This window comes from Macrosteles quadrilineatus, unplaced genomic scaffold (assembly GCF_028750875.1).
Source record: "Macrosteles quadrilineatus isolate MER2022 unplaced genomic scaffold, UCM_ALF_1.0 Scaffold_2__2_contigs__length_208266976, whole genome shotgun sequence".
Taxonomy (NCBI): Eukaryota; Metazoa; Arthropoda; class Insecta; order Hemiptera; family Cicadellidae; genus Macrosteles; species Macrosteles quadrilineatus.
In genome coordinates this window covers 132,933,869-132,948,169 of record NW_026542595.1, presented here as the reverse complement: position 1 = coordinate 132,948,169, position 14,301 = coordinate 132,933,869, and positions in this window count along the sequence as shown.

The window sequence follows — 14,301 nt, the reverse complement described above, 5'->3', positions numbered from 1 at the left end:
AGTCTTGACTCATGTTTGGGTTAAAATACGCACATAGGTGGCGTCCCCATCTCAAATGATAATGATAAATGATGATGATAATGAATACAAGCCTTATTCATCGGTCGCAGTTAACCCACAACCGCCTTCGTTTTTTTTAACAAACTATAGTGGCTAGTTCCTGTTGTGGCTCTTTATGGAATCCATCTATATGGACATCTTGTAGCCAATTTGGTTCACATAGAACATGGTTTGGTGAGACACTCTCAAAGTGTGTCATAATTATTTTTCTACTCTTGGAATTTGTTGGGATAGTTGATGTGAAATAACAGATGCTAGACTTTACAACAAGTTGTACTTTCAATTTCACTGGGTTAAAATGTTGGAAAAGTCGTCAAAAATAATATACATCAGCACCTTCTGTCGTTGGCTTAAATTACCTGTGTTTGTTTGGCTTTAAAACTTACTAAATTGTAATTTGACGTATTTTTTGTACCAGGCACAACAAATGGGGATGGAAAGTTGACTTCAATAGACAATATAGTGCAATAGTTCAATGAATAGGCTAGTTACAATCAAGTTTTCCCACCCTCCTCCCACCAACAATAGAAGGATTTTAAGAATTCGTCTTACAAATCGTTCATGTAGATTCCACGAGGACTTTTTAATCAGTGATTAATGGTGTCTAAGGTTGATACCGGCGTGCCTCGAGACTTTTAAGGAAGTCTTCACATCGCTGCTACTTTGTAGCTGATAACAGTGATAACAGTTCACTGATGCATACTGAACATTCCAACTGCATACTGGTCCATGACTGGAGACAGTGGAACAGGTGGAAATGGAACGATGGTTGGTTGGGGAAAATGATCGGCAATTTGAAAAAAATGCCTTATTGTTTTTGTTGTCTTTGTTCATATTTTGCATTTGTTAGCTTAAGATGTTCGCGGACCAGCTCGCTAGGTTATCCGAGAACCCTTTACTTCATGGAAAAGCTGTCAAGTTTTTCTGATCCTGCCTCGTTATTGGGAATGCCCAGTTTAGGTACAATTTTTAATGCTCTCGATTTGGGATTTTATTAGAAGAAGTAATATTAATAGACTACTAAAGTTCCTATTATTTAATTTAGCATTGGTCTATAGGTAAAGTAAACGCAAGGGTATTTTGGTTGTACAAAATATTATTTTACGCTTTTAAGTATTTTTTGGGACATAAGAGAAGAAATTGGTTGTCCTGTTTCGAAATTTTTGTAAAGGAAGAAGTATTTTACAACTATATCGGTGAGTCAGTTTAAATTATTCCACCTTAAAATTTAAATAAAACCTTCAAATTAAACTTGGGAATGAATTGTCATTTTTTCAGTTTATCCATGGTAAAACCAATTAAATTCTATATTAACTATTAAAATATTCATGTTTTCTTTTTTCTTACCATGAAGTTTCTATCTACTTTAGTTTTATATTGTATATTCTAAGTTTGCCTGAGTAAACTCTAATTTGGTTCCAATGGTAGTTTAACACGTTTTGGCATAATAGATACCTAAGTTCCTTAAGAATATTTATTTTTACCTTTAATTTTACTATTATTTCTATTTGTGTTCTATTCATTTACGAATCATTTCAATAATAAATAGTTTAGATTACGTACCTTTATAAATGCGTACAATTATATATATACATACAAACTAAATACACCAACTGTAATCCTAGTGTTTATATTTAAAAATGAAAGTGTTTATCTATTATAAAAAGGTTGAAAACATATTAACCAAACCCACAACTATAGAAAAACTATAAATTAAAATCACCACAATCAACATTAAAACAAATTAAACCTTTTCCAAACCGAATAACCGGCACTTTCTTTGTGTAAGAAAATGCTCGGAGAAAATCTCACTAAAAGCTCTGTACTCTGTGCATTGTGGGTAAATAGAAATAAAGAAAGAAGCTTTCAGAGCCATTTGTAAAAGCAATACTCCATGTAGCGCCTGCAAGTTTGGCAGGCTACCAGTCTTGCTCGAGTGAGTAGCCATAGTATGTAACGCCTGCTGGCACTTCGCCCGTAAAAACTGCAAATGGACAAACTCACATTGTGCATTTTATTGTGCGAACGTCTTTATAGTTTTGGCTTCAATGTCCTTCATAAATATATTTTTTTACAACTAAGTGTGAGTGTAAAAATCGAAATGGTACTTTTTTCATTTCCTATATCCTTATACATTTTATTCTTGGTGTAGTAAATCGGCTTAAGAGTAAAAGGGGGCTAAATATTATCCAACTGTGTGTATCAATTACCTAACTTAATTTATTTTGTTGTTTAAAAGAATATTACTTTCAACATATTTTTATCGCATAGTTATTTTTTTGAGTGCGATAATTCGAGCAAAAATGATCTGATTTTGAGTAAATTTGGTAAAAACGTGTAAACCAACGTTTATTCGAACGAGTTCGCGACCCAGCATGATCCAACTATAGGAATGGGGGTTTATGGAGGGGTTTTATGGGGTTAACACTGGTTTTTCCCATTTTTGACTCTAAAATAATAAAATTTTACAATATCTTTCCTAGATTTTAGATAATTCTTCTCCTAGATAATTTCTTTTTTGATTAGTAGAGCTTAAAAAAAGAAATAATTTTGTATGCTGAAGCGTTGTTATATGCCTAATGGTTACGGAGGTAATAAAACAAAACTTTAAATTTAAAATTCCCATGCTATTCTTATGGAGAATTAATCAACTATTGTAGTTTGTTTGTTTATGGACATATTTGAATAAAATTTGGCAATTTTGTTTATTTCATACTAAGCTCATTTCAATCAAAAACACACCTCAATACCTTCCCTGTAGCAGCAAACCATGGTACTCATTTAAATTAATGTCATTTAAAAAGGAAAAAAATCTGAAAATTTTCAGGGAATATTTAGTAGAAATCCAGCCAGTAGAAATTCGCTTATTCTGCAGGTTTGTTGCGGCAGGTTTTATTTATATAAAATGCTTAAAAAATATATACAAAAAATAAATACAACTAAGGAAACCACTCGTGAAGTCTGGAACATTAGGTTATGTCCCAGTTGCTACAATTTGTTCCAGGACTTTTCTAACACACTGTAGATTACAGTAGACATAATATTTCCATTCAAAGGTTTTACTATAAATTAGTTTGGAGGAAAAACTGCATACCATCTACATTAGGGTAAGAGGGTGCAAGAAAAAGCAATACAGTATGAGTTTGTTAGTTGTTGTGCTTCATTAGTGTTGTTAAAAAAAGTTATTTTTAACAAAGCTAAAAAATATCGTGGTTGAACTGTCTACTCCTTCGTTTTTGCTGTAAAGGGTAAGTTCTTTATTGTTTCAATAATTAAAAGTCTAAAATTTATTACAGCTAAAAACAGGTCTATGAAAGTTCAACACTTTTTTTGGACCACCCTTTATTTTGATAGTTTGACCTTTTATCGAACAGTAAATAAAACTATATACCTGTAGCTATTTTTAATTGTAAACGTAAATTACTCATTTCCTGTAATATTTGGACGCATTATTAACTGAACATTTTGTAACCAACAGTTAATATGTACATCATAACCACGTAGGATCAATAAAATGATTTTCATTTGAAAGAAGGTATCTAAAACATACAGGGTGGCTGAAAAGTAACTTGCACCCCCCCCCGCCCCCTTAACTTTTGGACCTTTTGAGATATTTGAAATTAGTTTGCTGCAACCTTCTTTGAAATGAGGGGCTAAAATAACTATGGTCAATTTTGAAAATTTTGCCCTTAGGGGTAGTGGGGGTAGGGGGTAGCTCAAAATGTTTAAATGACAAGTATAGTCGAGTTTGGTATCATTTTACAGGTCTTGACGAAACATAACAATTGACATAAAGAAAACCAAAATCAGCCCACTAATAACATAATGGCACCCTAAAACGTTTCAAATCCAAATAACCATGAGGGTGGCTAAAAAATTAACTTGCACCCCCTTTAACTTTTTTACTATTTGAGATATTTGAAATCGGTTTGAAGCAACTTGTTTAAATATGAAGGGCCACAATAATTATGGTCAGTTTTAAAAATTTTGCCCTTAGTGGTACCGGGGTAGGGGGTTGCTCAAAATGTTCAAATAGCAAGTATAGTCGAGTTTGGTGTTATTTTGCAGGTCTTGACGAAACATAACAATTAACGTAAAGAAAATTGAAATCGGACCATTAATAACAAAATTGCTGCTAAAAATGATTAAGACAATGGTCATTAAAAGTAATTTTGAACTGCCATTTTGTTATTTATGGTCCGATTTCTATTTTCTTTATGTTAATTGTTATGTTTCGTCAAGACCTGTAAAATGATACCAAACTCGACTATACTTGTCATTTGAAAATTTTGAGCTTCCCCCTACCCCCACTACCCCTAAGGGCAAAATTTTCAAAATTTACCATAATTATTGTAGTCCCTCATTTCAAAGAAGGTTGCCGCAAACCAATTTCAAATATCTCAAAAGGTCCAAATGTTAAGGGGGGGTGCAAGTTACTTTTTAGTCACCCTGTATATTATCTCTTTATTTTAATTATAATTTCAAGAACTTACATATCCACCTTAGATCTAAAATCCAACCTGTAAATTTTAAAATCTGAATTTTACAATACATGTTAGGGTTTATAAATCTAGTAAACATATAAAATGCAATGCGATATCATTTGTAAGATCTGTTGACTTTACAACATCAGAGAGTTGGATTTACAGTCAACAGTTACAAGTTGCAAGACTTTCGGGTGACCGAACTCTGGCGAATCAGACCGAATGAAAAACTGTTTAAAGATAAATTCGTCTGCTGTGAAAAGATTGAGCATTTGTCCGATTTATGAGAGAAGAATAAAAGTGGTACATTGTGCAAGAAAGTTGTATTTAAACTGCTGTTTGTGTGTCTGCCAGACGTACTAACTGCCTTTCCTCCCCCTCCACCTCCTAACAGTGGGTTTGGGGTTCTACATCACGTGAATACTTGATAACTTTATCCATTTTAGTTGGTTTTATGAGTACAAAACGCAATTGAAATATGGTTTTATTATGACGTAGAAGTAATATAGGGTGTGATTGAAGACTTGATGATTCATCATCAAGGTTTATTTTGTGACGTAGTTTCTATTGAAGTTGTTCTAACTCTATCGTATATTCAGAACATGTGTGCAAGGAGACCAGGGACGCTAGTGACAGAAAATGAAGAAGTTATCTACCAAGCAAGTCTAACATAAAATTTGTGGTACAAGTCCCTTAAACCAAAAATCAATTTTTAATAGGGTAAAGAGAACATAATTTTCAAAACACAAGTCTATAACGAGCAGTCTGGGAGGAGTGTTACTGAGCAAACAGAAAATAAGCTACACACAAGCACGAGATAAGCTACTAAGCAGATTTTAACAAACAGGACACAAGCTAGCTAAAACAAACAGGAGGAAATTTACCAAGCAGGTTTTAACAAACAGAATACAAACTACAAAAAATAGAAGTTTTACTACTAAGCATATTTCAACTAACAGAACATAATCTACAAACAGGAGGTAAATTATTAGATTTCAATAAACAGAACATATGCTACAAACAAACATGAAGTCAGCTACTAAGCAGATTTCAACAAACAAAATATAAACTACAAGAAAATAGAAGGTAAACTACTAATCAGATTTCAATAAACAAACATAAGCTACAAACAAACAGGAGGTCTACTAAGCATATTTTAACAAAAAGAACATTAACTACCAATACACAGGGTGTAAGCAGATTTTATCAAACAGGACATAGCTACAAACAGGTGGTAAACTACTAAGCAGACTTCAAAGAGCAAAACATACCCTACAAACAAACAGGAGGTAAGCTACTGAGCAGATTTCAACAAATAGAACGTAAGCTACAATCACACAGGAGGTAAATTACTAAGAGGATTTCAACAAACAGAACACAAGCTACAAAAAAACACGAGATAAGTTACTAAGTAGTTTCAGTACTCAAAAGGTGTGCTTTTAAACAGATTTCAAACAAAACGTAAGCTACATTCAAACAAATATGAGGTAGGATACTAAGTAGTTTGAGTCCTCGAAAGGTGTACTTTTTAACAGATTTCAAACGACAAAACGTAAGCTACATTCAAACAAACGGGAGGTAAGCTACTAAGCAGATTTCAACAAACAAAACATACCCTACAAACAAACAGGGGGTAAGCTACTAAGAAGATTTCAACAAATAGAACACAAGCTACAAACAAACACGAGATAAGCTACTAAGTAGTTCCAGTACTCAAAAGGTGTGCTTTTAAACAGATTTCAAACTAAACGTAAGCTACATTCAAACAAACAGGAGGTAGGATACTAAGCAGGTTGAAACAAGCAGTCCCTCGATTATCCTCGGCTTCCCAGTTGCGAACGCATGCGCTACGTCGGTCGTAATTGAGGTTGACTGATTGGCACAGCTGTTTAGTCAGGTGCTGCGGGGATCAAACCCGCCGACTCCACGATTGCTCCTCGGGGTGGTCTTAATTTGACCAGACCTCCGCTTGCCTCCTGCCGCCGCCGTTCACATTGTTATTTGGTTTGTTTACGTTGTGAAAAATACTATTTGCTTTATTGCGTTTGTTTTTATGATTTTGTCATTAAAAATTATGCTATTGCTTTCTTAAGGTAATGATAGTGTGGAACGTTAAACAAATTAAAATAATTTACCAATTTCTTTTACTATCAAGAAACGAATATGTCTGATGCATTTTTGATCATATTAACACGTTTTTAATACAAGTTTGAGTATTTTCCTTGCACTTAATAAAGATTTGCTTTGCTGTTTTGCTCATTGGGCTTTTAATAAATATCCCTGGCTAGAAGTCTGATCTTAGCAACAAAGTTACACAGCCCATCTCATTCGATTCTACAGCTATCTTTCACCCATATTCAGCAAACATTGACCTAGCTGGAGTTGCTGTAAGTACACAGTAAGCGTCTTCTTTGGTCGTTATAATCAAAAGCAGGCTAGATTATTTAATATTAAATACAAAGTTGATACAACCGGGTATGTATTTTAAGGTGACTTGTGAAAGATGAGTGTTGAAAGAACTACTGTATATCTTTTTTACTGACTAAGATCAGCTGGTTAGCTAGGCCAAGGATCAATAACATCTAGGTCCAGTTTCCAAACACAAACACCTTTCCGACTTTTCCCAGGATCGAACCGGCAACCTGATTACTATAAGGCAATAGCTACCCAACAATACAGCGGTACAGCGCACCCTCACATGGTGGGAGTTACAACGTACAGCGTCGGCGCAGACAGCGGGAGGGCTCTGCGCAGGCGCTATAACTCCTCTAGTTTGTGGGCCAATCAGCAGCGGGATGTTCCTCTAATGACGGCGCGAGTTATTCCCGCCAACACACATTACTCAAAGTGACCCACCACCTCACCGAATTTGAATATTTGTTTATTGTAAGGCCTAATGAAATATATCTCTGTTAGAACTACCGCAGAGGTCCACTAACGGGGCCGCCTCCCTGTGGATATCAGGTTACTAGGAGACCGTAATAAGTCTCTGCTCTCTTTCTTCTAGTATTTCTCTCACTTCTGAGAACCATGGTTTATTTTGTTATTTTAACAATTGTTTAGGCTTATAGCTAGTAAGATGTCATGATACTTTAATTTAGGCTTCTGAAATGCTGGCAGGTTTAATTGAAACAAACAACTTCTTCGATTGAATACTTGGATAATTGCCTCGATTGAAAGAATTTCATTTCCACATCAAATAACTGGTAATTCCCTTTCCTATTTGTCTGACTAGCTTGCCATTGGTTTCAAACCAAAGTTTATAAAGAAAGAACAAACATTTTTGTTAAATTTCGTATCAAAAGTTAATTTTAAACTTGAATAAATGCTTTTGGCTTGTGACACCTTTTTATAACAAAGATTATATTGTATAACAATTTAATTTTTTTTTATGAAAATATACACAAGAATATAAAAAGTTGAGTTTTTCTATATTTTTATCTTACTATATGTAGTAAGAGTCCACACTAAAGTATTCATGTGTGCAATAATAAAATATGATTTGTCAAAGATTTCTCAGCTAGGATTGAGCCTTTAATTAACATAACGTATCAACTATAAACTAATTATAAATGAGTGAATTACACCTCCCTATTTATGGAATAAACATTGTCAAATTATAGTTAATTCACAAGTTTAACAACCAAGATTATTGAGTCAACAGAAATGGAAGCTAACCTTCAATTCTATGTTGAAATGGCTTAGAAAAAAATACCATTAATCGCTTCAGAGACTAGTGATTTAATGTCAAACACTCTGTAATCTCGCATTGCATTCTGTTTTACGAGACTCCGTATCTTCTTACGATTCCCATGTTCTACGTGTGACAGCGGGGAGGAATGCCGAGCTAAGTGAACTATTATGGCCAGTTAATTAGAGAGTAGCCACCGCTCGTTGGCCCTACTCAAATATTGGAGTAAAGTAACAAGTTAATAGGGCGGAGTTAGTAGCCTCAGGGGAGGCCCCACGCAAAACTCTACCTCTCGCGTAGCTGGGAAGAGGACCGCTCACTGCTTGAAAATATTCGGACTTCTCACTTTTCGATTATTACCTTGATCGGAAATAAAATCACTATTTTATAACATAACTGCATAACTCTTACATCTTAAAATCTATCTATTGATAGTTCGCATGAACCATAACTTAAAACCTCTTGAAAAACCAATTACTCAAAGTTGGAATTTCTTTTCTCTTGTATAAGAAAAAGAGTGGTTATCTCATGGATCTTATATTATTTACGGACATCTCACTGCTTGGTTCTTGCTAGAACTTCAGAACTCAAACCATACCTCCGGATCTACAACTAAATCTTTAGCAGAAGATTTCACAACTAATTCAATCTGTAACTCAACCCATTCAAATGCCAATTTAAACCGCCAGATTTTCTTTCCTATTTCAACCTTATTGTTCTTTCGGAGTACCTCACAGCTCAAGTCGTAACTTTGTCGTTCACAGCTCAATTCTTAGCAATAGATCTTCAAAACTCGTAGAATGCTCTCGGACCTCTTTTGTCTTAAATTTATACACTTGAATCTTTTACTATTTTTAACACAACGACGGAGAATAATGATTTTCGAAGTTTAAGCCACGATGACACCTCTTGCGTCTTGAACCTCAATTTAACTACAGGTCAAATTTGAACAGCGCAAGCCTCGCATATTGGAACGACATCGGTCCCGGATCAGCTAGTTATGTTCCTCCATTCCTCAATTCCTCTAAATCCCATACTGTCTGAAAATTTTGGCCACGACGCAAATTTAAACTATACTGAAAATAGTTCTCTTGCAGCTAAAAGTTCAAACAGCACTGAAATACCACTTTGAAACTACGTACTTGCCACTTTCCACGGAATACGACACCTAACTACACGTCCTAATTTATCACATCCCCCAGACGCACAGCCAGAACATGCACTCCAACATTTAAAGCCCGGAGTAATGCCCTGCCTTATTCTTACACTTTGCAATTCAATTGGGAAAAAACGTCAAGAGGAGGTGGGACAGACGCTTTAAGGCACCAAGTATGGCCTCACCCGCGGTGGCGGTGGCGGTGGTGACATATTTATGTCGAGATGTGAAAGTTAGAGTCCCTCACCTAAGGCTCGGCGCAATCCCGGTTTTTGTAGCGGTTACCGAATAGTACATCAATCGCGGAGGAATTTTTATCGATTTCGGAGTTGCGGGCGCGTGGACCGCATATCAATGCGGGAGTGCATCGCTCATATACGGACCACCTACATGGGTACCCATAAATCGTTCCCAACCGGGCACCGGCGTACGCATTTATAAATCGGTATTACAAATTGTAACCTCGGAGAGGGAGGTAAAAAATAAAGACGTATAAGCGTGCCTTGTGATTTTCGAATATTCCGCCGGCCCTGCCTATCCGCCGCACTAAGCAAACAGCCTAACTACTTCCCCCACTTTAGCTGTCATCACCTCTCTCTCTCCCTCCCCGTATCTCTCTCTTTCTCTCTCGCCGCACCGGTGGCCCCGTCAGTATGAAGATGTTAGCCTCTCTACTAATATACTGTTACAAGTAGCCTTGGGTAGCCGTCCGGGCTGCTGCCTCAGAATCCGCTGTTGGTATGTTGTTTCTTTAATGTTTACCCATCACCGATTGTTGTTGGAGCAACAAAGGCATTTTAAAGGCACCATCCTAATTTCATTTCATTTTGGGGACCTTACTGTATCCTCAGCAAAGTCAGTAGGATAAATATTTGAACATGTTCATCACTCATTGTTCTTAAATTATTTTGGGCGGACTCATCAGTTTTTTGAGGTTGGGTTCCAGATTCCAGGAACCAATCAGCAAGCGATGACAGATTTCAGTCATCCAAAGGAACTAGACGTGAAAAAAAAACATAGAAAATGTTCATCACATTGATAAAAGCATCATATCTCCAAACATGGGTGATAGGTGGGGTTTGTCAGCTTGAGCCGGGTTTACACGATGCCAGTTGGTGAGACAGTTGTCTTCACCATTGTCATTACGTGATTGCGAGATTGTCGGAGGCCAGTAGAAGTCCTCCTCGTTACCCTCACACTTGACCAGCCGAGTCCAGAATCAAAATAATATGCAATGAAGACTTACCTTGTAAATCAAAATTCACTGAAGCTTCGAAAGTTCATGAAACATTCCTCACGCTCACATCTATTCAACCCAAATACCCAACAATTCAAGTAGTCACCCTCTAGTCAAGCTAGGGGGTGACTACTTGAGTGACTACTAACCATTAGATCGACAGTTTGGACATGAGAAGAGTAAGGAACTATTAAACCGTTCGGAAGTGGACTCAGCTTTCCATGATCGTATAGCTTTTTTTGGTCCCAAACAAAAAAAAAACTACTGGTATCAGCAACAACACTACATTCATTAATTGAAATGTACTAGCAATGAATGCTTAATAAACCAGAACTCAAGCCTCTTTTGCCGACACGTCCTGGTCGCGTGGAGGCTATTCATCAAAATGACCAGAAGCTGCAGCACGAGCACGGAGTGAAGAAACGTGATGCAGCAATTAGACGCGTGGCTCTCCATTGGGCTGAGTGAAGTGCGTAAATTACTTAGCCTAAACTGCAGTAGCACAAACCAGTCACGACGTAGAGATATTGTGATATCCTGAGCGGTTCAAAGACTTCAGCAGCAGGTGAGGCTCTATCACGTAGAGACGATTAATAGGAGACACAGCAAGATCAACAGCAGGTGGGTATTTGACTTAGGGGCTGTTCGCATGGATGAGACACAGGCTTGAGTTGGGTCTATGTTCAAAATGTAGTTTGTAGTTTAAGATTCATAACAAGGTCAAGGTTAAAAAGATACACGAACAAGTTTAGTCTAGAGTCCAAGATGAAAGTGCCAAGAAAGACAATTTGGCCAAGCAAATGGTTTATCAAGAATCTGCTGAAAATGGCAGTGGAGTATTTTTGACTTGGGAACATAAAGAGCTACTCACGTAAAGGGGATGAAACGCGATAACTAGTGGTATATTCTTTCAGAATGTTGATTATGGTGTGAGAGAAGATGTACCAACAATTTTAAACCCGCGAGGGTACTGTTGTAGGTCTAGTAGTCTGGGAAAAATATGTTTCATGGCTAAAGGTTTTACAAGGACCTTCAGAAACCGAGCTCGTCTTGCTTGCCTACTAACCAAGCAGCCGACTTGATCATGAGAAAAGTAAGAAGTTCTTTACGCTTCAATACTGGACATGATAAATTTGCCTTAAAAGTTTTTCATGAGCTTAAAAACGGCTGGAATTAGCTATCAACAATAAATACGCGATTAACATTTTTGAAAGCATTTCTTTTAAGACCTAAACTTAACATTTACGATGCTGTAATTTACAAAATAACTTTTCGTATCAAAACATTACAAAATTTAATGCTCATAAATGGTGAGCTGTACCCTCTATGTTACACCACAACTTATTCAACAGTTAAGTGTAAAAGTAACACATCAAAAACCAAACAGAATTCCAAACAGCTCAGTTCATCGACAAATCCTCCAACACAACAAATCGTCAAAGACGGTTTCGCGAAATTACCCACGGATCTTCTCGTCTTTGACACAGAGTAACTTTGATGAGGCCACAGAAGTGGGCGAAGTGGCATTGTGTACTCTATGGAGTGCTCGCCAAGCTTCCTAGTACTCTGTGGCGAGCGGCGTGCGCTTCGCTTTTCTAAAATTAGACTAATTTATTTTAAACTGAGCATAACCATGCTGATACACGTGATACAAAGTAAGGTGCAGATTGAGCTGTTGGCGCTCAAGTTTGTTTGTCTTTTCATCTGTCTTCGACGACTCATTTCGTGGTGATGCGCTTTCCTAAAGAGACAATGAGATTATTTTTTTCTTGATTAATAATTCATCAATTCATATTATCATTATAATCAATTATTATGATGTATGATGATTGGTTTGACAATAAAAGTCTGAAATAGTACTTAAAATGAAATAAACTAAACATGGTATGGGGTTTGTTTATATACATTACCAACTATACTTCATCTCTACAAAAAGTTTTAAGTAATGACGAAGTTGCTTCAGGAGTACAGAACCATTTTTTTACAGAGCAGCGGTTTATCTCTATGGCTTTGTAACACAACTAAAAGCAGTTGTTCCGGTGCCCAAAGTATTCATAAAACCATTTTTGTCTTGTTCAAAGCATGTAGGCCTAATTATGTAGTATGAATAATCATTGTGAAATTATTATCCCTGTTAAATTCATATTGGATCTCCTATAATTAATGAGTATTTATGCTTCGTTATGAATACCCTTCCTTTTACTAACTTGATGGAGCGTATTAAACTTTTTTGACGCTAATATACAGATTTATAGATTAACGGGGAGGAAGCTGGTCTAGTGGTTAGATCGCGGGACTTCGGTTCCTGAAGTCCCGGGTTCAAATCCCACCAAATCACCAATGGATTTTATCTAAATGATAGAGCCGCAACCCCTAGTACTAGTCTGAAGTAATGTGTAAAACATCGGGCTTGTGCCTTGCATCCTAAGACAAAACAATACAGATTTACTCTGTGCATCCGATGATTTGATTCGATTTGACGGATTTATTTATGTTATGAATCAACCAATTACGTTTCTTCCAAAATCTAAGTTTATTTAATAAAGCCCCTTTTCAAGACCCTTGTGAATGTGTCATTGCTTCCATGTTCACAGGAACTGGGTTTTACAAGCCATTCAAATAAATTACTAATCCCTAAATGTGCATTACTGAACGTTTAATTACAGCCCGATACTCAAAATAATGCCTAAAACAAAATATTTATGATCAATAGGCCAAATTCATAAAAATTGAAATTGATATGAATTTATTCATCAAATTTAACATTTTAAAAGCAAGATTGTGATAATGTACTCAAAGTTTTACGAGTTTTACAATAGTTGAGCTGAGCAAAACAAACATCGTGCATGTAAGGTCAGTGGCCGGGGGGAAGTAAGTTATTTTGGCGCGGTGTTCTGACACTCCCCCAGTTTTGGAGGGAAAAATCTTTCTTGTAATTTTTAACAGTTGTTACGTTTCTTGTTTAGCATCGTCTTCAGGAAAAAAATTCGGAGCTGGATTGGTTTAAGGTGATATTTTGAATTTTTTCATCGTATATTTTGTATCTGACTTAGCAATGTTATTAATATAAGTAAACTTTATACATATATTGTATATTGCCTGTGTCGAAAATTGTATTTCCTTTACTTACGAAGTTTGTTTGAATGCACTGAAGAGTTTAAGTTAGATTGGAGTATTTTATTGTGTTGTATGCATTTTGTATTTACTGATTCTTTGAAGAGTAGGGACTTAGGGGAGTAGGGAACTGATTAATTGATTATATTATCGATATGGTTTTTAATGCATATTTGGAATTTAACCGTAACAATTATTCGTATGAACACCATTATTTTATGGGATGTTTAATGTTTATCACGTACATTTAATTTCATCACAAAGCGAAATACCTGTTACGGGACATTTTAAAACACCCAGACATATTGTAAAACAGGCCAGCCATTTACTTAGGCTAAAGTACAGCCTAAGTAAATGTCTTGCTGATTTGTGTAGTTTAATTACAATAGGTTTGTATAAAAATACAATTTAAATAGTATTGTGTTATAGTAAAACGTAATACTCTAATAAATTCTTAAGGTTTATCCTATTTCATGCCTAAAAATATTGTTGCTTTAATAAAATTAATTTTGAATTGAAATATCAATTTTTTGAAATGATTAAACATTCATACATAATT